The sequence below is a fragment of the Nipponia nippon genome, unplaced genomic scaffold (assembly GCF_047370975.1).
Source record: "Nipponia nippon isolate SJK-2023a ecotype South Korea unplaced genomic scaffold, ASM4737097v1 scaffold_1, whole genome shotgun sequence".
Lineage (NCBI taxonomy): Eukaryota > Metazoa > Chordata > Aves > Pelecaniformes > Threskiornithidae > Nipponia > Nipponia nippon.
The window spans coordinates 66,157,687-66,181,317 of record NW_028262290.1 but is presented as its reverse complement, the minus strand read 5'-3'; the positions used below and the strand labels follow the sequence as shown (position 1 = coordinate 66,181,317).

General features: G+C 44.1%; 1 protein-coding gene across 1 annotated transcript in view; it reads right to left on the bottom strand.

The window, feature by feature from the left end:
* The window catches only part of PARD6G (par-6 family cell polarity regulator gamma), a 69,732-nt gene that overhangs the window by 4,851 nt on the left and 41,250 nt on the right, over positions 1-23,631 (bottom strand). The gene's annotated exons all lie outside the window — the stretch shown is intronic.

Below are 23,631 nucleotides of genomic sequence, written 5' to 3'. Positions count from 1 at the left end.
AGCGTATTCACAGCCAAGACCAGTGACTGCGTGGAGACGGCACCTTCTCAAGTCCACCTGGCAAGCAGAGTCAGTGCAGTGTCTACTCTTTTGAATGCACAAGCCACCTGCGGCAGCCAAAGCCAGGTATTGTTCCTTTTCTTTCATCAACAGGATCACCATCATCTACATGGACCTAGACTAAGTTTTGATGGATGATTTTGAAAGTCGGCAACAAGTGTTATTTCCTTGTAAAGTATAGGTCTACAAGAGATGTCTTTCATCACCACAGTCTCAAACACTGTGCCCTGCTCACCCTTACAACTCACTGATAAATTTCTGTGACAGCCCTAGGAAAACAACTTGGGGATTCAGATTTAGAATCGAAATTCTTCCTCACTTGAAACAGAGCGCTGTAGAATAGTAGCACTGTACCTTAAAGCCCAAGACAACCTTTATCCCAAAATTTCAGTTTAAGATGGCACTTAATATTACATGTGGGTTTATGTGTTTAAGACTGTCTCTTGCAGTACTGGCAAACCAAACTCAAAACAAAAGCTGCATCCCTTAAAGACTCAGAAAATTAGGTTGGCAAGTGTAGTTTATTGTACTGCCCGTAAAATGAAACACATGCCCTAGTTATACATCTATTCCCCGAAAGCACCCAGGTAACTGCTCTCTCCCTCTCTATGTTAGCGTATTAATACTGAACCACTTTAAGGCAGACTTGCAAAAGCTTTACCAAATAATTCACCTAGGAAGATTTGTTGACAATACTGTTTTCTTCCCCTTAAATTAACAACCACCCTGAGAGTTAATTCTCTCAACATGCAAGCTGGTGATGATCAGGTAGTAATGTCACAGGAGAATTACGACGGTCCTCCTGACACACACAGGTCACTTTTGAAGCAGCTTCCTTTGGCTGAAGCACCAATGTGCAATGGCACAAAAGAAGTGGTTGTTTTGTGCCTGTGACCTCCTCACCTGCGCTCAGCCCACTACTCTGTCTCCCCAGATGATTGCCAGCATTCCTAACCTCTGAGCAGCTTCAAAACCACCACCTCCTTTAACAACAAAAAGCCCAGCTTACCACAAAAATGCTATCTTATTCCTCTAAACATGAACCAGGCAGAAGCAGGGATTACATTACAAGGGATACAGGCTACTTTCAGTGTTGGACCACTAACCGCTCTTGGATTTAGTACTTCAGGGCTGGAGCACATGCAAAAATTAAGTCCGTGTCCTGTTGATGACTGGATTTTTTGTTTTTTAAAACAGTTGTCAGGCGTTAGTTTCCAACTCTGACCCTAAACAGGATTACATATGAGAAGGATGAAGTCCCGATTTTAACAGGTAAAACTGTTAAAACCTATTATAGGTTAGAGAAATGAGAGCTAATTTGGAGAGCTTCTACAAAAAAATACCAATTAACTCTATTTTCTAGAAAAAGTTAAAGTACGGAATACATGCCCCTTGACAATACAGGGATTATTACATTATTTGTATTCAAGATGACCTGCTCGATAGCAGTTATGCTTGCTTGGGACTTCACCTTAAAATAAAAAATTAAAAAAAACAAAGCGAGAACAAAACAGACACACCACACACACACACCCCCCAGCTATTCAGAGCCACTACTCTTGCTATAAATATAGCAATATTTATAGGAATATAGGAATAAAGCAAAGTATCTCCACTGAAGTTTAACATCAGCTGTTGCTGTAGCAGCAGAAAGTCATCAATTCCTAGCACAACGAAAAAAAGTTTCCTTCCTCACAAGGGACCTGGGAGAAGTCAGCCAACATCACTCCCTTTTATCAACTACGGGGTGGTCAAACAGTGGTGTATTGCCTATTTCCAGCAGTGTACTGTTCAGCTGGCACATGTCAGACTGAAATGAAAACTGTATCGTTGCATAATTTACAATGACACACTTTTAATGAAGGTCAGTAACTTGTTCTTAGGTTTTGAGTTTCTCACCATATAGGATTGCAAGCCGGAATGCCACTTTAGCTAATGGAACAGACCGTGCTTGGTGCCAGGTCTTGTGAAGACCAGTATATACCATATGGAACCAGACGGAGCTCGTTTTTCACGTTTCGTTTGTTGCAATATCAAATTCTCCCTTTGCAGGGCAAAGGGTCTATAGAAATCTGCATGCATGCTGGCAGGAGAAGTGCCATCAAGTGGCACATCTGAACACTGCTTAAAGCCTCATATTTTATAGGGTGTCATGTTTTCCTGTGTCTTGAATGAGGCCAGACTGAAATGTTACATGCAGGTGACAGAGGGAGAATTAGTCTTTTAGGTGCTGAATGTGACCCCCATTTCTTAGAATGGGGCAGATTACATGGAGCATTTTCATGTACAAGATGTAGTGCTTTCAGACGAAGATGCGCTATGAGCTGGACGGATAATCCTGGATAACCACTAAACTTCGGAAGACTTGGACCTGAATTTTATGTGTGCCCATAATTTGCATCTTACTGCAAATACTCTTCCTGTAAAAAGAGGTGAACAAGAACATTTACCACAGTTGGAGAAGGAATCCTCAGCTTTCCAGTTCTGTCCTATATGAAACCACAACCCAAAGCTACACAAAAAAATACCTCCAACTTGTCTGTAGGCGCTGAGTATTATTGCAACTCTTCTCCCCAAAAGATTCAGTTTTCGGTACATTTTTGAGAAACATTTTGTTATCAGGCAATGAGTTACATAAACCCTTAAGTATTTTGGCTGCATCCTTTCTGTTAATATGTGCTTATTTTCCTTTTTTTTTTTTTTTTTAAAATAGAGTTGTCACTACCCACTTACCCATGAGGTAAGTGCTAGAGAAGATGTATGCTACAGATCTCTTCACACAGAGATGTACCTGTGCTCACTTTCTTGACAGCAGTGGTGGTGGTGTGGTGTTTTTTTGTTTGGTTGGTCGGTTGTTTTTTGTTGTTTTTTTTTTTTTAAACTGGTGGAACTACCTTCACTTGTCCAGCAACAGTAAAACCCATTAAAGGAAGCTTTCACTTCCAAGCATGGATATTTTACTATCAGAATATTACTATTTTTTTAAACATATGTAGAAAGTTATAGATGGTAACATCTTTGAGGTACTCTTCTAACAACGCTGTAGTCAGCTTGTGACTTTACAGAATACATATACCTTCCTGGTGGGCATCATGAAGCCTATAGTTAAGTCATACAGTACATAACAGCAGAGCATATTTAAAGGGCTATTTATAAGGGAAAGAAAACTGCTTAGAGCATCTGGTTATAGCCAAGAGAGTATTGTATTTCTTTAATTTACATGAAACAAGAAATTATAGACCTTCTGAAAAAACCACCAGGAGCACCACTCCCACTGCTTGGACAGCTGCTTTTCATAGGAACTGCCTGCCAGATGAAATACCAAAGCTTAGCCAGATAAGATTGTATAAACAAGCTAAATTCCACAGAGAAGCAGACTGCCAGGCTCCTATAGGAACAGTTCATTTCAGACTCTACGTTTTCAGCTTACATGCACTCATGGCTTATTATTTCCTCTGGGAACTGTGGAACATTAGTTGACAGCTCTGGAAAGTACTTCAAAGACAAAATTACTTCCACTAGGGAGAGCTGCACTTCAGGCAGCTTGGGAAGGAGGCCAATGAGTCATTAATAGTGAAGGGTAACCCCTCCATCCAACAGATCTCTATTACTGAGCATTCAAATTAGCAGCAGTCACACAACCGTTTCAAGGGAACGTGTCATGTTTAACCCTTCTACCTTTCTGTGTCCCAGCTACACTGTCCCTGTTTGACATAAGTTGCATTCAGTGTCTATTTTCTCAGAAAGATCAAAACCAAAATGCAATCAGACAACAAATAAGCTGGCAGTCTCTCATTTGTGACCTGTAAGGCTGACCACATGCAAAGGGATTTAAGAGGAAACAGATATGAATTGAACTATGGCTAGGGGGGAGGTCCCGTGCCAATATCACTCATCAAGGAGTATTTAATGGAGGGAAAAATAAGGTTATCTGAATGCTAGCATTGCATCCTGTGTGTTACAGGAATATTAAAAAAATCCAGCTATCGCTGATGCCAGCAACCTCTGTGTGAACCAACCTGAAAAACACACAGTAGGTGAAGTAGCTGTAGCTGCTATTCCATCGAAGTCAAGTAATGTATCCCACACATGCACAGACGTGCACACACACTCGCTCCTCTCCCCTCATATCACCAAATCACAAGGACCTGGACAATCTCATCCACCTTTAGAAGACTACCTAAATGTTACAGTTAATCTGTGACATTCAACAGGCCTTTTGAAGCACAAACAAGATCAAAAGGGACAAGTTCAAATTAACAAGAGAACATGTTACCCTTAATATCCTTAATCTCAGTCCTTTAGTTTCTAAAACAAATGTTTCCAAACACTTGTTTGTAGACTGTAAACTCAGTGACATATTTTTGAGAAGAAATTTCACCAAATAACTGCACTAGAAAGAAAATTTGAGAACAACATCCTACTCTAGTCTAGCCCCTACTAAACCTAGTCAACTGCAGTTTTGCAAAAGGCAACCTTCCTTCTATAGCAATTCCGTATCAAAAAGATAAACTTGCCTTCCTGCTTAGGAAGCATTCATTAGCAGGTTCGGATTAAAATCTCAGGAACACAAATGCGTCTGTCTACTCCCAACATGTTTACAAACTCAAAATATCCTGCCCTCTTTCAAGAAAGCGAATGTTATTTGGTTCCTTGGTCTAGCGTGTTACAGCAAGCAAAACTATAATTGCATTAGGGCTCAGGCTCTCTTTATGGTGTCAGACATGCTTAAGAAACATTTTTAGGCCGCTTGCCTTGAGGATGGAGACAACTCCTTGGGAGTTCAGCCTGCGCTGCTGGTGTGGTCTCCTGCACTTCCCACTGCCTGTCTTGAGAGGCCACTGTTCCCTTGCTGAACCTCTGGCCTTCTCGACAGAAGGCCTTTTATTTTTGACTTGCTGCACTGCTCCGAAGGAACAGAAGCTGTTGCTGGACCTGCAAGTTTGCCTGATGAAGCAAGTAAGGCATTTGGAGAAGGGTGCTACCAAATGTAAGGAAGTGCTCAGGCCTGTACCTCCCAAAGCTATCCTCAACCTCAGAAACATCCAAACCCAGCTCCTCAAACTAGCCCAAAAGCCAGCTATGGAACTCCAAATTTTAGACGCAAATTTGTGGATGGTGTTTACTAAGGCCGTATTTACTAGGATTATCAGGGTCTTCCTCCTCTAAGTTTCAGATGTGACTTCTTTTCTACTATAAAACATGACAGAAACAGCCCTTCTCCCCTTGTTTCCCTCCACAAACTGCATTAAGCCAAGGTTATGTTATTGGAGCATTAGAAAATTGTGGGTTTTGACCTTTGGCTTTGTTGTTCATAGAATCACAGAATAGCAGGTTGGAAGGGACCTCAAGGATCATCTGGTCCAACCTTTCTAGCACAATCTAGACAAGATGGCCCAGCACCATGTCCAGCTGAGTCTTAAACGCATTCAACGTAGCGGAGTCGACCACTTCCCTGGGGAGATTATTCCAATTATTTCTCATGGTGAAAAATTTACCTCTCGTGTCCAATCGGAACCTCCCTGGGAGTAACTTGTACCCGTTACCCCTTGTCCTCACCATGTGACTCCTTGTAAAAAGGGAGTCTCCATCATCTTTGTAGCTCCCCTTTAAGTACTGGTACATGGTGATGAGATCCTCTCTAAGCCTCCTTTTCTCAAGGCTGAACAAACCCAGCTCTCTCAGCCTACCCTCACACGGCAGGCTTCCCGGACCCTTGGTCATCTTGGTGGCCCTTCTCTGGATGCCCTCCAGCCTGTCCACGTCTTTTTTGTATAACAGGGACCAGAACTGTACACAGTTGTTATTCTGTTTTTTGGGGGGTTTTTTTGTTTGTTTGGTTGGTTTTTTTAAAGTATTAGTTAACGTTTCCCTTTTCCTGCAGGGGACTAGTGGGAAGTTAGGGGAAGTCATGTTTCTCTTGCACATCTCAGCCACCGGTCATTCTTGTGTTCATCCCAAGGTCACAGGTGCTGGTATGGAGGTTTTATGGGCAAGTTGGTTTCCCAGGCTGGTCAGTGCTGAGCGGACACCCGGCAGCAGTAAAGGGCAGGTGATGCATGCAGAGAGTGATAGCATCCCCTGTAAGCAGCTCTCCTGCTGGCCAGAGTCTGACAAATCAAGCCTATCACCATGCGCCCAACAACTCCCAGCAGCCATCAAAAATTGTATTCACTCAGCTGATGGTACCAAAATGGGAGGGCTATCAACCCTATTCAAAGATGCTCGGGAAGAAACTCCCCCCGCCCCAAATCCCAACAACCACCACTCTCCAACCTATAATGACCTGCCATCTCTTCAGCAAGTCATCATTATAAACTTTACAGTTTAAAGTTATTAAAAAGCAACCCTTTAATTATTTTATTTCACCTACTCCATTTTTGACCTGCATAAAGCACACTTTTCTATTCACTCAGAAAATCAAGCAATTGAGGGGAGCACCATTTGCTCCCCATACAGGCACAAAGGGAGTCTCTTCTTTCCGAAAGAAAATGGGTACATGTTACGCAAAGCAAAACAAAATGAAGCAAAATGACAGACCAAACTATGACGACTCTTACTACACACTGCAGATACAGCAAAAAAAAAATAAAAAACATCTTATTAATGACACAAAAAAGCAGCGTATTTTATCAAGTATTCTGTGAGTACTGCATGTAACTGTTTCCCAGCTGGTAGCAGAAAAATAGTTACTTTTTGCACAAGTCTAAAGTTTGGAAGATAAGAAAGGTAAACAGAGTTGACAGATTGAACCAAAGAGCAAATTCGTGAAAATACCATACTGTTTTTCACAGCTGAAATATTTGGAAAAAACACTGCAAATAACGAAAAACAAAAAGTTCACCTCAGGATCATATTCATTCAGAATACAAATTTTATACTTCTGACAAGAAACAAAAATTTCTGTCTCACAGTAGTCTCAGACGAAGCTGCAAATGAAGCTTGGAAAGACAGCACAAAATAAAGGTAGTGTATTTGTACTAGACTATTGACACAGCCATAGGTCAAGGGAGAAAGTGCTGAAGAACTGCAGTACTGAACTTGATCAGAACCATCATCCTAAAGACCCTGCGATTAAAACAGAGTCTCTTCCTCCTTTCAGAAGTAACTTTGTCAGCACTGAAGGCCATTTCAGGGCTCTGCTCAATGGCCAGCAGAGGTGAGCCACGCTGGGAAGGCAGGACCTGTATTACCCAGCTAACACAGCCTGTAGTTTGCCCAAGGGAAACTGAATCTAACCTGCTATTTCACACTCCCTCCTGCTGCTTTCTGCCTCGTACCCTCCTCTTCTCTGCTGGGTGCTCTCCTCCCCTCCAGTCCAGCGATCCTCCCTCCCCAGCTAAAAGCAAAACTGACAGTAATCAAGAATTGTCTATTACCCTGTGTTCAGGTAACTGCTAATCGCATTTCTGTAGCATGCAAGTGTTTCTTCTATTTGGAAGGAAAAAGACTTCTCGGAGCTGGGAGCACCAGCTTTGGATGAGGTATACTTGCAGACTTCCTGGGTGACTGTGGCTGAGCTACTAAATTCAGCGGGCTTTATCCCCCGCACCGCCTTATGATTCTTTCCTACTTTCAAGATAAACGGAGTGTTGCCAGGTCATGCACATTAGAAGACTTGAGATATCACACAACCATAGCAGTGGGGACATTTGATTGTTGCAAACATTATATCTGTGAGATACAAGAGTACTACCAAGAAAGAATTACTTCAGAACAAAAAACAGTCTCTCATGCATTCTTTTGCTGAGTAACATCTTATTCATCCCAAGCTAGTTCAGACAGGCAAGCTCGGAAGCGCCTTTTCACTTACACTTCTAAATTCCCAGTAAAAATAACTAAAAAAAAAAAAAAAAAAAGAAATTGCCAAACTGTGGAGAAGTTAACATTTAATAAAGATTTACATCTCAAAAAAAAAAAAAAAAAAAAAAAAGGTGGTCTCCTCCACACTCTTTACCCTGGATTGTTCTAGAAAGTCGCTACCACAGCTTCTCAGAGAAAGATGTGTTCTTATGCAGTTAAAATTCTTCTAGGATACGTTTTCTCTCTTCAAAAAAAAAGGACGCAATCACGCTTTTATAGCTTCACTGTTGTGGTGTGATAATACCACATACATCCTGCAATGGGGGGGAGGGAGAGAAAAACATTCACAGTGCTTTACAAAGCACTTCTCTGGTTCCTGCCTCCAAGCCAGCAGATTGTAAACAAAGTCCAGATTCTGCCTCTTATCACAGAATTAAAAAGGTTTCAAAACAAGTGTGGCATAAGAAATTAATTACAACACATGTCTTTCAAGTCATGACCTCTGGGAGTCTCCCAAACTTTGCTGGCTGGAGTCAGATCAGTCACAAGATAAACACCCGTCCCGGGCCGGCCCTGCGCAGGGCTCCCACAGCTGCACCCTGACACCAGCCCCACGCAGCCGCGGCCCCGGATGCCCCGGGCCTTACGGCGCTGGTGGCCTCTCGCCTCCACCTGCGGCCGCCCGGATGCACCGTGATGTCCTCCTGGCTGGAGGGACGGGAGAGCTGTGGGAATCCCACCCAGTTTATCTCCCGTGTCCTGGTGGGACAGGAACAGGCAGCACTGCCCCAGCGCAGACATGTTTTCCAGTCCCCTGCTCCCCAGGCTGGAGCAGGCCAGGGCGGGCAGGAGCAAGCCCACAAGTGGGAGAAGGAGCGGCACCGAGCCTGGCAGAAGGGAGCCAGAGCCAGTCATCCTCCGCACCGAGGGAGTATGGCCAGTGCAACCCCATGCTTCAAATGTGGGAACGACGGGATGGAAAAGGAGCAGCAAGAAGTGAAGCAAAAAAGATGGCCCCTCAGGTTGCGGGGGACAAGGGAGGAGCAACCTCAAAGAGCTGCTAGTACAAAGCAGAAGAGTTGCAAACACATTTTATATAAACCTATTTAATGGTCTGTTTTCTAATGTGGAGGAGAAGCGAGGTCAAGAGCCCAATCTAACTATTACAATTCAACTTGCATCTGTAATGCCCGACTTCCCCAGCTTGCCCCTCTGGCATCCTTCCCTCTTTGGAGGACACGGCTGCTCACCTCACAAATGGAAATCATTGCTTCTTCTAGATATAAACAAAGCAAGCCAGGCAGCCCTCTTTCCTGATGACAGATTGCAAAGCAGTAAAAGCTGCCTGCAGAGTGCAAAATGAGATTTTTCCTGATTAAACACAAGGGCACGAGCAAATACTACTTTTCTTGAGAGCTCAATCGCTCCTACGGAGGCCCAGCCCTGTGCCAGGCAGCGCAGAGAGGGGCTGGGAAGCACTCCCCACTTGGGGAACAAAACACTGACCCCATCCCTAGCACATGGGTGCGCCCAGCTGAACCCTGCTACTGGGGGACCCCCAGCCCTGCCCACAGGCTCAGGAAGGGCTGAAAAAAGTCAGTCTGAGGAGGGCTGCCTGTCTGGGATTTGCCCCATGCACATCCTCCCTACAGAACCAAGCACGTGCTGATCATCTCAGTGGAGGGAGAAGCTCCAGAATACACCTTTTTTTTGCAGCATGACAGTTGATACTTAAAAGTTAAAACTGTATCGCCTAAGTTCTCAACGTGAAGTTTATCGTCATCCCTGTGGTCTTCACCCCCCCTTGTATGACATATTACCACGTGGTACCCATAATCTCTGATGCGATGGTGGCACTCACCTAGGCTACAGCAGCACGTTATCATCTCGTTTCCTTAGCAGCCATAACAGCATGAAGCAAGAGGGTCAGAGCGATATCCCCACCCCTCTGCCTCAAAACAGAAATAAAGCCTTGCCTCATATACAACTACCATGGCTTCTCCAGCTGAGAACAAAATAAATTTGTTACTTTTAAGGTTAGACTAGCAATAGCTTTTCCTGGTCATCACCAGAAAGCAAGCAGCACTTAACTCTCACCTCTCCTCTGTCAGTAAAAACTGCATGTCTGTCTTAAAAGCAGCTTAAAGGATAATGGCAACTCTGGCAGAAGGGTCAGCTGCACAGATTTTATTGGCTAAGGTGATTTCCCTAACATTATTTTTATAATGCTATATTCCTTTCTCCATCACTGGCTAGCGCTCCATGCCCAGCTGTGTAGACAAACTAATTGAAGGCTGCAGCCTGGGCAAACTTTTGCACCTGAGGGGACTCTCCAAGAGCTGCAGACATTAGCAGGACCTGTGTACGTGAGGGCTCCAGCCCTTAGATGGCCACTAACTGGACTGTGAAGCTTCTCTTTTCCTAAATACCAAGCACTGACCTGCAAGACTGAAAAAAACAAACTAGCAAAAAAAAAAAAAAACAAACCCAAAAAACAAACAAACCCAAAATACACCACCAATGTTTACATCACTTAAAAAACCTGGCTTCTTTCTTCAAACAATTTTTGAGACACCCCATCATTATTTAAGTGTGGTAAACTAGTGGCTGGTGTACTTTTTCTTTAAAAAAGTGTTTCTTCCTATGAGCACATGATACAAACAAGGGAGTGGCAGACAGGAAGTGATTATTCAGAAATTAATGAATTAGATCAGGTTCCATGATATCACAACAAAACATGACACATAGCAAGTGAAGCTGACATTTACATTAGAAACCTCTTTCTTTATTTACTAAACCTAATTCAGGGCTCATGTAAGCATTTTGTCTCCTTAATGAACATCCGTGTGGGCAGCTGCGAGCATCGATGTGCCTCCTGGGGAGCACAAGTTACAAGCGTTTCACCAGCAAAGTCACACCAAAGACTGCAGTACAGACCTCCAGCTTCTACCCAGACAAGTTTTTTGGAATGAAAGCATAGCGCTGAAGCAAGTTTCTGATGGTACTGCTGCTCACGGTTTGACTGGCATGGATGCTCCAGAGGTGCTAAACACAGACACTGCTCAAGTTCAGCCCTCCCCTCCGCTAATAGCAATCTCCTGCCACTACGAATGGAGAGGAGGTTCCCAGTGCCACGCTTGGGTACATCTGGTATTCCCGCCACTGGGAATTCCGTTCATGATCTCAGTTTTTCTGTTACACAGGAGATAACACTGAGTCATCACCACATTTGCTTGTTAAGTGACATTGCTGGGGGTAGGGGCAGACACATACCTGAAAGAACATACAGTATTCACAGCCTGATCCCTGCTCTGAGTGAAGTGCATGGACTATCTTGGGACATGGCTTTTCCTGTGCCTGGAAAAATTAAGTTGTGGCCAGACCACAGCTGTACAACTCCTTCATGTGCACTAAATGATTTACTACCATTGTAAGTTCCAGAAAAGTCACCTTAAAGAAAAGCATCCCACACAAGAGGGCTAATTACATAAAGCACTTTTCCTCTGTGGATCCCAAAGTGCTAAAAATAAAAATTTACTGTTCACAAGAGACTAAGCTCCCATTAGAACGGTTAAGCTAAAAACCTGGAGAATACATCAGAGGTTACGCAAAGCTCAGCGGCTTCAAAGGAAGGAGGAGGGATTTGCACCGGTCAAAGGCAGGAAAGAACAGATGCAGTATGTTAGGACTTACTTTCACTACACTGCATAGCTCGTTTCCCAGAATGCTTTCAACAGAAGCATCCTCCCGATACAAAAGTCAAGCACTAGCTAAGCAGACTCGGACAAGCTTCGATACAAGCTGCGTCCCAGCCCAGAGACTGAACTGCTACCAGGAACCTCGGCTCACCGCTTACTTCTCGCCTCTAGTTGCGAGACCTTCCTCCACCTTCAGTCCCTCCTGGGGTGCTACTGTGAGCAGCCAGCCCATGTCTTCACCCCCCCATATGATACAAGAATGAATAAGACCCTTCTGCTTTCTTTAGACAAAAGCCCAGTGTTCCTTTTCCACGCCTTTCCTCACCTCCTTCTCTTAAATTGCTAGACAGCACCGGGAATTCCCAAGACTTTTAATAATAAGATCAGGCAGTATTACTAAATCCATACTAAACTCCCACAACAGGAGCCAAATGGTGACCAAGACAAGAATTTTTATTTGATGATGCATCCTATCCTCAGAAAAAAACAGTTCCAGGGACATGAAAAGCGAAGACAGTTATATAAAACAAAAACACTGGCACACAGGTTGATGTGATCAATGTGTCTTCTTGCTAAGATGCTCTTGGGGGCGGGTACTAATGGTCAGCACTAAGGTGTGCGTATTTTAACATGCACTTATTAACACACTAGCTAAAAACCCAGCTTATTCAAAGTCTACCAACTCCACAAACTTTTGCGGCTGCAGCTTAGGGATCAACATTAAGAACCAACAACTCGCTCTCGGGGAGCGGGGGGAGAAGTGTGTGTTGTGCTTATGTTAAGCCTGACGGACAGGTTTCAAGGCAGCCAAGAACGGAAGCGCAGAACCTTTGTGTTCGGTACGGCACTCGGAGGCACAGCATCAACGCAGGGCACCTCCTCCAGAAACTGAAAAGATCCGAGTGCTTCCTCCCATGCTGAGGGACAGATAGAGCATCGAGGAGACAGGTTAAACAGGTTTCAAAGTTAACAACACCTGCCCTTGGCTTAGCAGCTAACACCACATTAATCCAGGGAGTTGCAGTGAGGAAAAAAAATAAGATAAAATGAAATAGAAGGGTAGGAAAATTTTTCCCCGGCTTCTTTTCTCGTTACACATCCAGATCATATTTATCTGTTCAGCTCCAGTTTTTCCTTCTGGGTGGATGCAATTTAACATCCAGATCACCGCGCTAAAACTCCACACAAGAGAGCTCATCTTGGCTTTGTCTGTATCCGTTCATTTTGCACAAGGCAGGCCTTTGGCCACGGCAAATCAAGTGGTAGGTTAGTTGAAAGGAATCACCTTGAACCCTTAGTCTCCACACCTTTTAATACACAGATACAGTACTGAAAGTTTAAGAAAGAAAATGGGGAAAAAGAAAAAGGCTGTGGCTATGAATCACCTGCTTGTCTGGGCAAGAAAGAAATCTGGAAAATCCTGATCCTAAGAGTACCTGAAGTATACCGAAAGCATGGTGAGGCATTCAAGACCAGCTAGGCTTTATGGATATCAAAAAGCCAGTCAATGGAAGGGAGAATCTCATTTTTAACAGACATGTCTCCTGGGAAAGCACCACCATCCTGTTTGGTTTTCTGTATCTCATGTCAGATCAGTCAAAAGGCCAACATGAAGTTAACATGCCAGATTTCACATCAGCTGCTTGCCCAAACAACTGGGGAAACTGTTTTAGCTGAGCTCTGCTCTTTCGCTTGCTTCAGATTGTTGCGTTAATTAAAAAGTCTTGCTCTTGTGTTACACAGCCCACAGGATGCCAGGAGGAGATTCCTCGCTTTATAATCACGTTAGTCAATAGCTCCCAGCGCTCTCACCGCTGCCGCGCACGGAGCCAGCATTGCGCTGTCGGTTTGACAGGCTGTGGGAGGATGCTGCGTAGGAGACTCGTCACGTTATGCAGAGTCAGCCCAAGCTCCTTCACAATGGGAGCTTTCTGCAGAAGCGCAACATAAAAACCTCCCTAAAAAACTACAGGACCATCTAAGCACATTTCCCAAACAGAGAGCTAGCCCCACAGAAATTCACTTGATAAACAAAAGGCAGTTTCTGGCTGGCGAGTTACTGGATATGGATGTGTCATCTTTGGGTTCACCCAACCCCTAACCTAACAAGCAAGTAAAAAATATTACTATTGTCACCTCCAAGCTTAGACTTAAGAATTTCCATCTTGGAAGCACTACAAGAAGTGAGTCACTCTATATACCTTGGCAGTCATTTGCAAGCCAACAGGGAATATCCAGAAGGAAATAATGTCACCAATCGGTGAGGCAGCAGCTATGTTTACCAGCTTAAATAAGCTTGTGTCTCAGTACCTCTAGTTAAGTATGGCCAACAGCGAATCTCCAATTCACAAGTCATAAAACCTTCAATTCAGAAGTCATTTACAACTTAATATGCCTGAAAATTAAAGATCTTTACAAGTTATCCCAATTACTTAAGAAAAATACTAGATATTAGGATCACGTAAAGTGCTGAGTTCTTTTGAATGCCTGTATTGCCCTTGCCTGATCTCTGCAAGGTCTTTAGCAGAGTGGGAGGTTTGGACACGGGGGATGCGTTCGGCGGGAGGCCAGACCAGCTGCCGCCCTGCGCTCTCTGGGCAGCGGGAGGAACGTGGGGCAGAGCCGTCACAGACGGGAGCCAGGCGTGGTGGCACAGGGCACCCACGGGGACAGTAACCAGAGCCGCTCAGCATGGACAGGAACAGGGTGGGAAGCTGCCAGCCTGCCAGAGCGACTTTGACAGCCTGAGGAAGATTTAGCTTTCTGAAGCTAAAGCTGATTATTGTCAAGAAATTGCAAGGTGTGAACAAGCTAGTTAGAAAGAAAAACAAACAAACAAACAAAACCCCATCCAAGCCTATTCTGTACTGGTCAAACTACATTTTGAGGGAGATACCGAAAAATGAGACACTGAATAATTAAGAGGACTACTTATGTGTCAAATGAGATGCTTAATACTGTACAAGATGACAACTATTCACTAGCTAAATCTAAGAATAAAATGAGGAATTAAGGGCTCTCAACACATCCATTTACTACATGACCTCTAGCAATTTACATTATTTGTTACCTCTCTGATGAGCAGTGCTAAAGGCACACAGCATTGCAATTAAGGAAGCCTTCTTTACTTCACTGCAAATAAACTCTGAATGTGGCTTACTCACATTTTGAGCTAAAAGTTTACTTTTAAGAAGGGCTAGTGGAGGTGCATCAGCTGCACCTTTGAAACAGACAGTAAGGGAACCAGCACAGGGCCAGGCTTACAGCATGGTAGAGTTAAGATAAACGTCAGACCAAAGGCTGGCTAAGAAGCCGTGAGAATACCACCAGTCAGTCACTTGAAAGAAAGTATATTAATTGAGCAAGGTCCTTAAGCTGGTTTTCCTCTGTCTACTTCTAACGGCTCCATTATCCTCAGAGGATTTATTCCTTCCAGAGCATGCCAACTGCCTTCATTACCAGAAATGCTTTATAAACAGTAAAAGCTGGGCATTTGTATAAGCAAGGATCACATGCAACAACTGCGTGTTTTCAAACAAGTGACTTGCAAAAATTGAGGACACAAATCCCTTCTACTATATTGACTCAGAAAGCAGCAGACATACCTCGTCACCTTCTTCCCATCCTAAGAAGTCTATCATCAGATAGTTTTAACACTACACAAATATCCTTTCTAGTCTTTTTATTTGTGCACATTATTGCAAGTCTTTAGGATGCTTTCATTAAGGCCTCAAATGGAAAAAAAGTAACCGTGAGTATATACTCTTCCCTTTTCTCTTCTGGAATTTATAGATGCCTTAAGTAGGCAATAAAACAAGGTAGAACAGTTTGACTAAGATGCTCCAATCCTCAGGTTTTATCTCCTTCACAGTCTACAGTCTGTGCCCTACCAGCTGCCAGTGGTTAATAGGCAGAAGCAAAGGTGGCGTATGTTTTTAACACTGCAACCCCAAAACCACAAAATAAAAGCCTTGCAAGACCCTCATTTTCTTTTAATAAAATAGTAGGTCTCCGCTGCCCACCTGGTAAGGCACTTTAAACATCCTTATTTTCTAAGCAGAGAGAAACTGTGTCTTGGCAAACACAGGGCATCATTACAAGACCTGGGTTCATTTGTTCTCATGAGGAAACAGCTTTCTGAAAGTTGCTTTAAAATTCCCATTTTTGAGGTATCAGTGCATGGGGCAGCACACAGAAAATGTCCCTAACTGGCATTTGCAGTTATTGCAGACGGTACTAGTTGCTCATGCAGATATTACAGCTGTCAGCACACACATATCACCAATCACAATTATTTGCAGACTCTTCAAAAAAAGCCTGCCTTTGTACAATAGCGTTCTCACTACATGCATTTCAAGAAATCACTTGCAGTAAAATGAAGATAAATTAATTTAAGTGACCATCTTGCTAAAGCATTTACAAGAGAAGTAACTTGTAAAGTTTGAGAACTTGGTGTAGGCAAAACGTTTGCACAGCAAGTGCTCTTTAGATGACTAAGCTGCCGCTGAAATGGGCTGAATCTGTGAACCACAGTTCCCTCTCACAGGGGGCTTTGCCAGCTCTGCTGCCTACTGCCAGTTTTCACCAGCTCAGCAGCAGCCACCACCACCTGACAAGCCACTTCCAAATTCAACATCTGTATTGAGCCTCGCAGTCTGGGGGCAAGGTAAGGCAGCCAAGCATGGCAAGAAAGTTCAGACTTCTTGCACTCTGGGGCACAACAAGGCAACGAGGCAGAACAAAGGAGGAGAAGTTCTTTTGTTTCTATGAATTTACACAAGATTGATACTAACGATTTCTCTCAATTGCTGTAGTAGGGAAGGCCACGTTGAAAAAAAAAAAAAAAAAGACAGACTGTATCAAGCTTCTTCCCTCCTCCAACATTTTTATTTTCCCCTCTTCACATCTCTAATGAAGCATGAGAGCTGTTGTGCTGTCCTATCTGCTGTCACTCTCTGTGCCAGCAACACAGCCAAGAGATTCTAGCTCTAAAATTTATAGACTGTGTTATAACCTGTCAGCACCTCTGATGTAAAAAATAGGCCGGATTGCACCCTTCAAATAATTTCCATCAGAGGAAGTCATGCTGTCAGTGGGGTGGAGAAAATGGAGGAATTCCTGTTTACTGTTAGACTTGAAAACTTACTTGGGAGGGGACTTCCAATTAAAAGCTAACACCTGAAATACCACATCAATTTGTGTGTCATTAACACAAATGTTTATCTAGAAGACCAGCCTAAAGTTTGTTGATGAAGAATCATTGCAGAAGGTGAGCAGCAACTAATGTGAGAGGGATGGGACATGCAGGAAAGCATTGCTCATTGCTTTTTTAGGGTAGGAAGGGATGCCAGAGGAGAGACATGGTCCTGTCCTCTCAGAGGACACACGTGCAGAAAAGTGTATGCTATGTCACGCTACTGCACTCCCAAATGTCACTGTCAGGGCTCAAACTGCTATACAGATTCTGATACTGAGCTGCCAGGAATGCAGAGACTTCAGCTTACAAAAGTTAGGAGCTGTCATTTTATTTTAGGACAGGCTCAATTTTGTGATGTTCTACATTTTAGACATGCTATATTACTCGTACAGGTCTGCTGTCCTTCCAGTTAAATCGTGAGCTGTTAGCCAGATATTGGCTCACTAAGAGGTACCTTGGACTTGCAACTCAAAGCTGACCATATGCAAATGTAGGCAAAGAGTCACTACGGTTTCCAAGTGCGAGAGTCAAATAACGTTGGCAAAGCTGGGACTGCCACTGGAAGAACATACCTAACACCCAGTAGCACGCACAAGTGGCTTCCACATGCCCCAACCAGGGCTGAGCACAGCTCTGTCCTACCGTCAGCCAATTAATCGCTGCAGAAGGGGAAGTAGGCACACTGTGGGTCTTCTCATGAGCACTCCCACCTCCAAATAAAAGCCAGATTCCTACCCAGTGTTGGGAGAGATGAACATACCTGCTCAGACTGCCACCACACCTCTCACGAGCAAGGGGAGCAAGACCCTCAGAACAGTAATTGGCTCATTACAGAGCTGTAACACACACACAGAGCAGATTTGAATTCTGGTTATTCACGGATGGCCGATTCGTACTGATAGCGCAGCTTTGCCAAACCCACCCAACAGGCTCAGTCTGAACCCTCCAACACTGCCAGCTTCCCATGGATGTACCTGATCTTTGCTCACTAAACTCCACCCTCCGCTCTTTCATCCTGACAAGTGACTAGGTTGTCCAGGATGCTCCAGGCTGATAAGCAAACCCCTTTTGATTACTGCTGATTGTATTAATACAAGCAGCAACTGGCTTCACACAACACAGAAAGGCTGAGGGAAAAAAAAAACAAAAAACAACACACCAATAAAAAACAGGGCCATTGATGGGTGAACCACCTGGAGATGCAAATAATTTGCCAGCTATTGGCCTGATTCACTCTGCTCATGCAGCAACCCTTTCTGCTTACTCTCTCCTGACAGAGATCTTCAGGGCAGGGACTGCATCCACGTTTTCGGTACATTGAGTCTTCAAATTCTAAGCACAACATAGACATCATTCAAGCTTGTGGAAGAGAGAATGCTTGCAAAGAAAGCACTGGTTTGTAAACAATCCTCAAAATTTCCCTGTAAAAAGAATGTAATATTTTTCATATACCTATATGTATGAAATATATATGTGTGTATGAACATGAAAATATATGAACATGCATTTCACAATTTTCAGTCACACCTTTTCATTTGCTTTTGCCCACTGCCATCTGGAAGACAGCTACACTATATTAAACAGTCCATAGTTTCCAAATGTAGGCAGAACAGGCCTAAAGACAATCTGGATTTAACTCAAAAAGCAACATTGCCTCAACTGAACTTTATTGGTGATTCTGCTTGTGAAGAGGCAACTTAAGAGAAAGGAAGGCCCCCCTCAGCTTTACGTTCCGAGTTTGGCCACTGAGAGACTTTCAGTGTGAAAGCTTTGCTCTGTTCCCACCACCAAGGGCAGAAAAGCAGTATGGAAAACACACTTGAGAGGCAGTAGGAAAGAAGTATCGATATTGTTAAGTTCTGAAGAAGGGCTAAAAACAGACACGTGACTTACAAGGACCACATCCAGCCTGTTGGTAGTTTTGCTGGAAGGACAGGTTCTATCCATGAGCAATTCTAGCATGCATCTCCATGCCTCATGCTGCACGTTCGGGTCTCAGACTGAAAGCTTCACACACCTGCTATACCCAAGCTTGAATTTGGACAGTCTTCTTGTCCGTTCTTCCATCTAGCTTTTGTGGCCAATTCAATCAGTCCCTGACTCTATCTTCTCAGGCTGCAGGAGGCCGTGCTATGGCATGACCCTAGCCTGATCGCAGGATTGGTACAGCAAGCCACACTGTTTTGGTTTCGGGGTTAAACCATGACACAAACCCACTTCTGTATCTTTCTCCAGTTAGGATAGTGGTTTTTGTGGCCAGCTAAAAGCGCTTCCTCCTTGACAGCCTCTGGGAACTGGGAGGAAGTCACTGCTAGTTCCTGCGGGTCACTGACTACAGCTTTTCGCCTCTCCCTGTGGGAATCTAGAGGTTTGGGATTCATCAGGTTAATGAAATAGCAGTAATGCTGCCAGCAGTTCCACAGACCAATATTAACAAAATTATTTTCGCCTTAACCTTTTCTCGACTGTGAGATATCAAATGCATTAGCTGGTTCTTCTTTTCAGTTCTCCTAGCTAAACAAGGAGAAGTTTCCAGGCCAAGTCAATTCAGCCAGCCCTCTCTCAAAATTACTACCATACAGTCCTCACTTCATTGTCCTCCGGCTCCCTTCCTAAGAAGTTCCTGGGATGACAAAAAAAAAAAAAAAAAAAAAAATCACATAAATATTCTGGGAGTAGAGGATTATTTCATGCAGTTTATATGCAAGTTTATAGCAGAAGGCTACCAACTCAGGACCAACAAGTTATAGCACAGGTTGAAAACATTGGTCCTTAGAGGTAAATATTTCCTATGTTGTCTCAGCTCAAAAGCCCGAGCCTAGCCTGCTCCACGTCTGATTTTGCAGACTTTGCTTTGGAAAAGATTCTTTTCAAGTCAAGAGAGGCCTGTTAAATAAAGTCAAATATGTATGATAGTTCTATATCAACTCTTTCTGTATGCCTTTACAGTAATCAGCAATCTTATGGATGTTATCACCTGACTATACAGACACCACCTCTAAAGGAGCTACTGAGGAAAGGAGTCAGGAAATAAAGTCATGACTTTTGCTTTGGAGATAAGAGACTTAAGGAGGAACACTTGAAGGCTCATTACCAAAAATCCCAATGACAGTGAGCTAGTAATTGGCTGTCCATCTGTCCTGGCTTCAGAATACATCTTTGAAACTTCTCTACCAATCCTCGAGGAGCCCCAGATCAAAAGGGCAGTGAAGAACCTCTGCTTCATCAAGCTCCTCCTGGGAAAAGAAACGTACGTGTACGCACACACGCTGGGGCACAGATAATGAAAAGCTCTGCAGAGTACTCCCTGAAGCTAGGCCATGTGGCTAACATCAGAGGGACGGTAAACTCTGTGTGAATATATCTGCATAGAAAAAGGCCTTTAAAGTAAGATTGCTGACTGCATGACATGCACTGCTCCTACCGTTACCGGCCAGCAACTTGCTCCAAAAGGATGACTGCTGTCTGTACGGCTGCTCGCGGACTTCTAGTGTGAAAGGGAAGCCGGCCTGTGGATTTACCGCTCACGGATGTAACTCCCAAGTACCCAAACACAGGGCTATAACCCAGATTCTGCTCTAAATGCGGGAGGCCCTCCCAGTCCGATCTGCAGAGAACTGATAGCAAGCAAGTTACTTCAGTATGAGCAGAGGGAGCTGGAGAGGGGACAGGGCCACAGCTCACTTCGACAATCTGGTCAAATTTTGAAGTGACATCTTCTAAGGGAAGGAATGGTTTGCATCTGACATCGAGTGAGATCTGGAGTAAAAGCAGATAAAAGACAGGGTTGTTTGTCCTAGGAGGTTCTGACATGAGCTTAAAGCAATGCTTATGTTCTGGCCAGCGTCACTGGCGGAGGCCAGCAGAGCCATGGTGATGTGCCAGCAGATGAAAGCAGTGTTCAGTGCTACTGTGGAGGGAGCAGAAAGCATTTGAGCATCTGCTGACCCCACTAAAACAGGGGCTACTTAATTAAAAGTCTTCCAGAAAAACAGAAACAAGAACAGCTTGTTCTTCAGACTGTCAAGCTTATAGATATCCACTCAAAGAATCTGGATTTCACAGCAGAGGTGTACAAGGCAGTAGTCCAGTATACACACAGAGCGCCAAACGCTGTCATGGACACTCAGTCACAGAGATATTTAAAGCAGTACAAAGGGGAAAAAGAGAAAGAATCAAAATGAGCAAGAAAAGGGCAGGGGGGAAGGGGGGAAGGTATTAGTGCTGAGCTGATGACTACATTACAATGAGCACTGACTACCAAAAAGAAGCACTAAGAGAGTATTTAGAAGAGTCAATGTCTGTATAGTCCTAGAACGTTGGCCACAGGGGAAGAAGGAAAGAAAACAAGAGGGTTGGGCTTCAGATCATGAGGTAGAAGGAGCACTGTGGCCAGCACTGAAGAAAGCCTGAAATTCATTATTTGGGAGAGAAAGGAACTGAAACTATTGCTAAAGACTGAGAGGACCTCTGTAAATAGACCTAAATAAGTTTCCTCAGTCATCTCACTTCAGCCTGAGATATGCTTTCCTGAATGCAGATTCCAGGAAGCAGATGAAGGAGTTCACAATTCACACCATCTAGACACAAATTGCTAATTTATTTGTATCCTCCTCTCCTTCCACTGAAGACAGTATTCAGGCAGAAAACCCCATTAACCTGACACCAAAACCTTTTCTTTTCTCCCCTAGAAAAAGCAGGCTTTAGCTTTTATCTTCAAATGATACATTAAGAACTCTAGTTTGTAAGGCATCCATCTGCTGTGACTAGATTTACAGGGCCACGTCATCAGCTGTCATATATCAACATCACTCCACTGAAGTCAGGGGAGCTGCAGCTGGATCTGCTTCACACACTTCACGGTTTAAACATCAGAGTCTGATGTGCTGTCAGGTTGCAGAAAAAAATATTATCTATCTTTCAGAGATTTATCTATTTTCTATCAAGACAGCGAATCCTGGCATTTGGTTTTGGTCAAGTCTTCAAGGTCTGGGCCTAGTCTTTCGTGATCCTCTTCCTGCTTTGTCTCTCAGCGTGCATCAAGGGAGTTGCAGGCCTTTCACTAAGCCAGGTTTGGAACACGGCACTTGGATTCATCATGAAATTCTACTTGCTAGGGCCAGCTTGGGCCCATTAACTCACATTACGTGGTGGAACTCCACAACGCCACGAAGCTCACTGGACATCCCAATCCCTTCTGCCTCTCAGGGTCATCAGCTTCCTAAACAGTAAAGACAATTACTTCCACGCAGCAGTTACTTCAGGCTTCCCCACTCCATGAAGACGGGTGGCTTGAGGTAACAAGGATGGCCCAAAATACTTCCTGCTCGAGACACCTTTCTTCTCACCTTTCAGCAAAGTACCTCAGGGCACCACAATGCTGCTGCTTCTGGCCTATCTGGAAGCCTTCAAAGATGGCACCCACCTCAACTGTTCAGAATTTGGCACCAACCGTCCCTTGCAACCTTACACTGTTTTATCCTTTTTACCCTTTGCAGAAGCAAGTGCTGAGATGTCCTCTCTGAACAATCCCCAGCATCAGCTAGGCAGCAGTCCCCAAAATGAAGATTTACTCCTGGCAACATGCAGAGAGGTGGATCACATGGCCCAAAGTCTGCATAGGTGTTCAAGGAACAGCGCTTTGTAAGCTCTTTAGCCTACAGGGATAGATCTATCACATCATGTCTGGGTGACTTCTCTACGAAGACTAAGCATAACTTACAAGTGGGCAGGAGGTACGCCATCCCACTTCAGTGCTGCTGAAAGACAGAAGCATTGCTTAAAACCAGGAGAAGACATGGCATCTCCAACTCAGCAACACATTATGCAAAATAAACTTTGATCCTACCCTAAAAGCCATTTCATGCCTATTCCCCATGCTTTTCCTCTCAGCCACGTAAGTCACTGAGTTGCACTGCTCCACTTCTACAGCAGAGCACGAAGACAGCACTGAAGGCAGAGGAGGCAGGAGGCCGGGCCAGCAGCTGCGCTGCACCCGGTAGAGAATTCTTGCCCCCTGCAAAGATGAGACCACAGAGAAAAATCTCTAAGTCTGCACAGTAACATTAAGTGTTGGGAGGAGGGTAAGGGTGGTGGGGGTGGTGGTAAAAGATGATCTCACACAGCTATCAAGAAAAACAGGAGGGAGGGAGAGGAAAGAAAGCACACCTGACAGACATGTTAAGAGATGTCTGAACAAGAACAGGGCTGGCCCAAAACCGCACTGCAGCCTCTTGGGAGCAGTGGAAGTAGAAGCGGTTCTGCAACTAAAGGCTTATCAATCACTCGTGTGTGTGTGTGCTTTACTGAACTCCTCAAGAAAGTGAATTTAAAAGACAGGAATGGAAGGATGACTCTAACAGGCTCTCAACAGACAGGAAGAGGAGAGCAGATACAGGCAGAGGGGACAGCACAGGAAGAGGTGCGGACACTATGTTTGGGAAAAGCCAAGATGTACAAAATGCCCACATGCCATACCGCTGCCTGGAATGATTCTTATCTCCCTTTCCTTTGGATAACCAGCGCCACATTGCTGACTCCCTTCATATTCCCACTTACTTCAGGCTCTCCCAAAACATCCTTTCTTCTTCAGGAGTGGTGACTGCTAAGCTGCGACCTATGAAACAGGCAGCTGCTGAAGGAAGAATGCAGTGAGTCTTCAGTTGACTTACAAGTCATGCAACTCAGTCAAAAGAGAATAATTCACAGAGCCATTCTGTGGAACAGGAGACCAAGAATTAGATGCTGAACTATCACCATTAGTGTACTATGCACGTTTGGATCCGCTTTGTCCACAACCCTAGCAATCCAGAAGAGGTGGTCAACTTACTTCCTAGGGAAAAAAGCAAGCCAGCTAACACTAGGTTACAGACT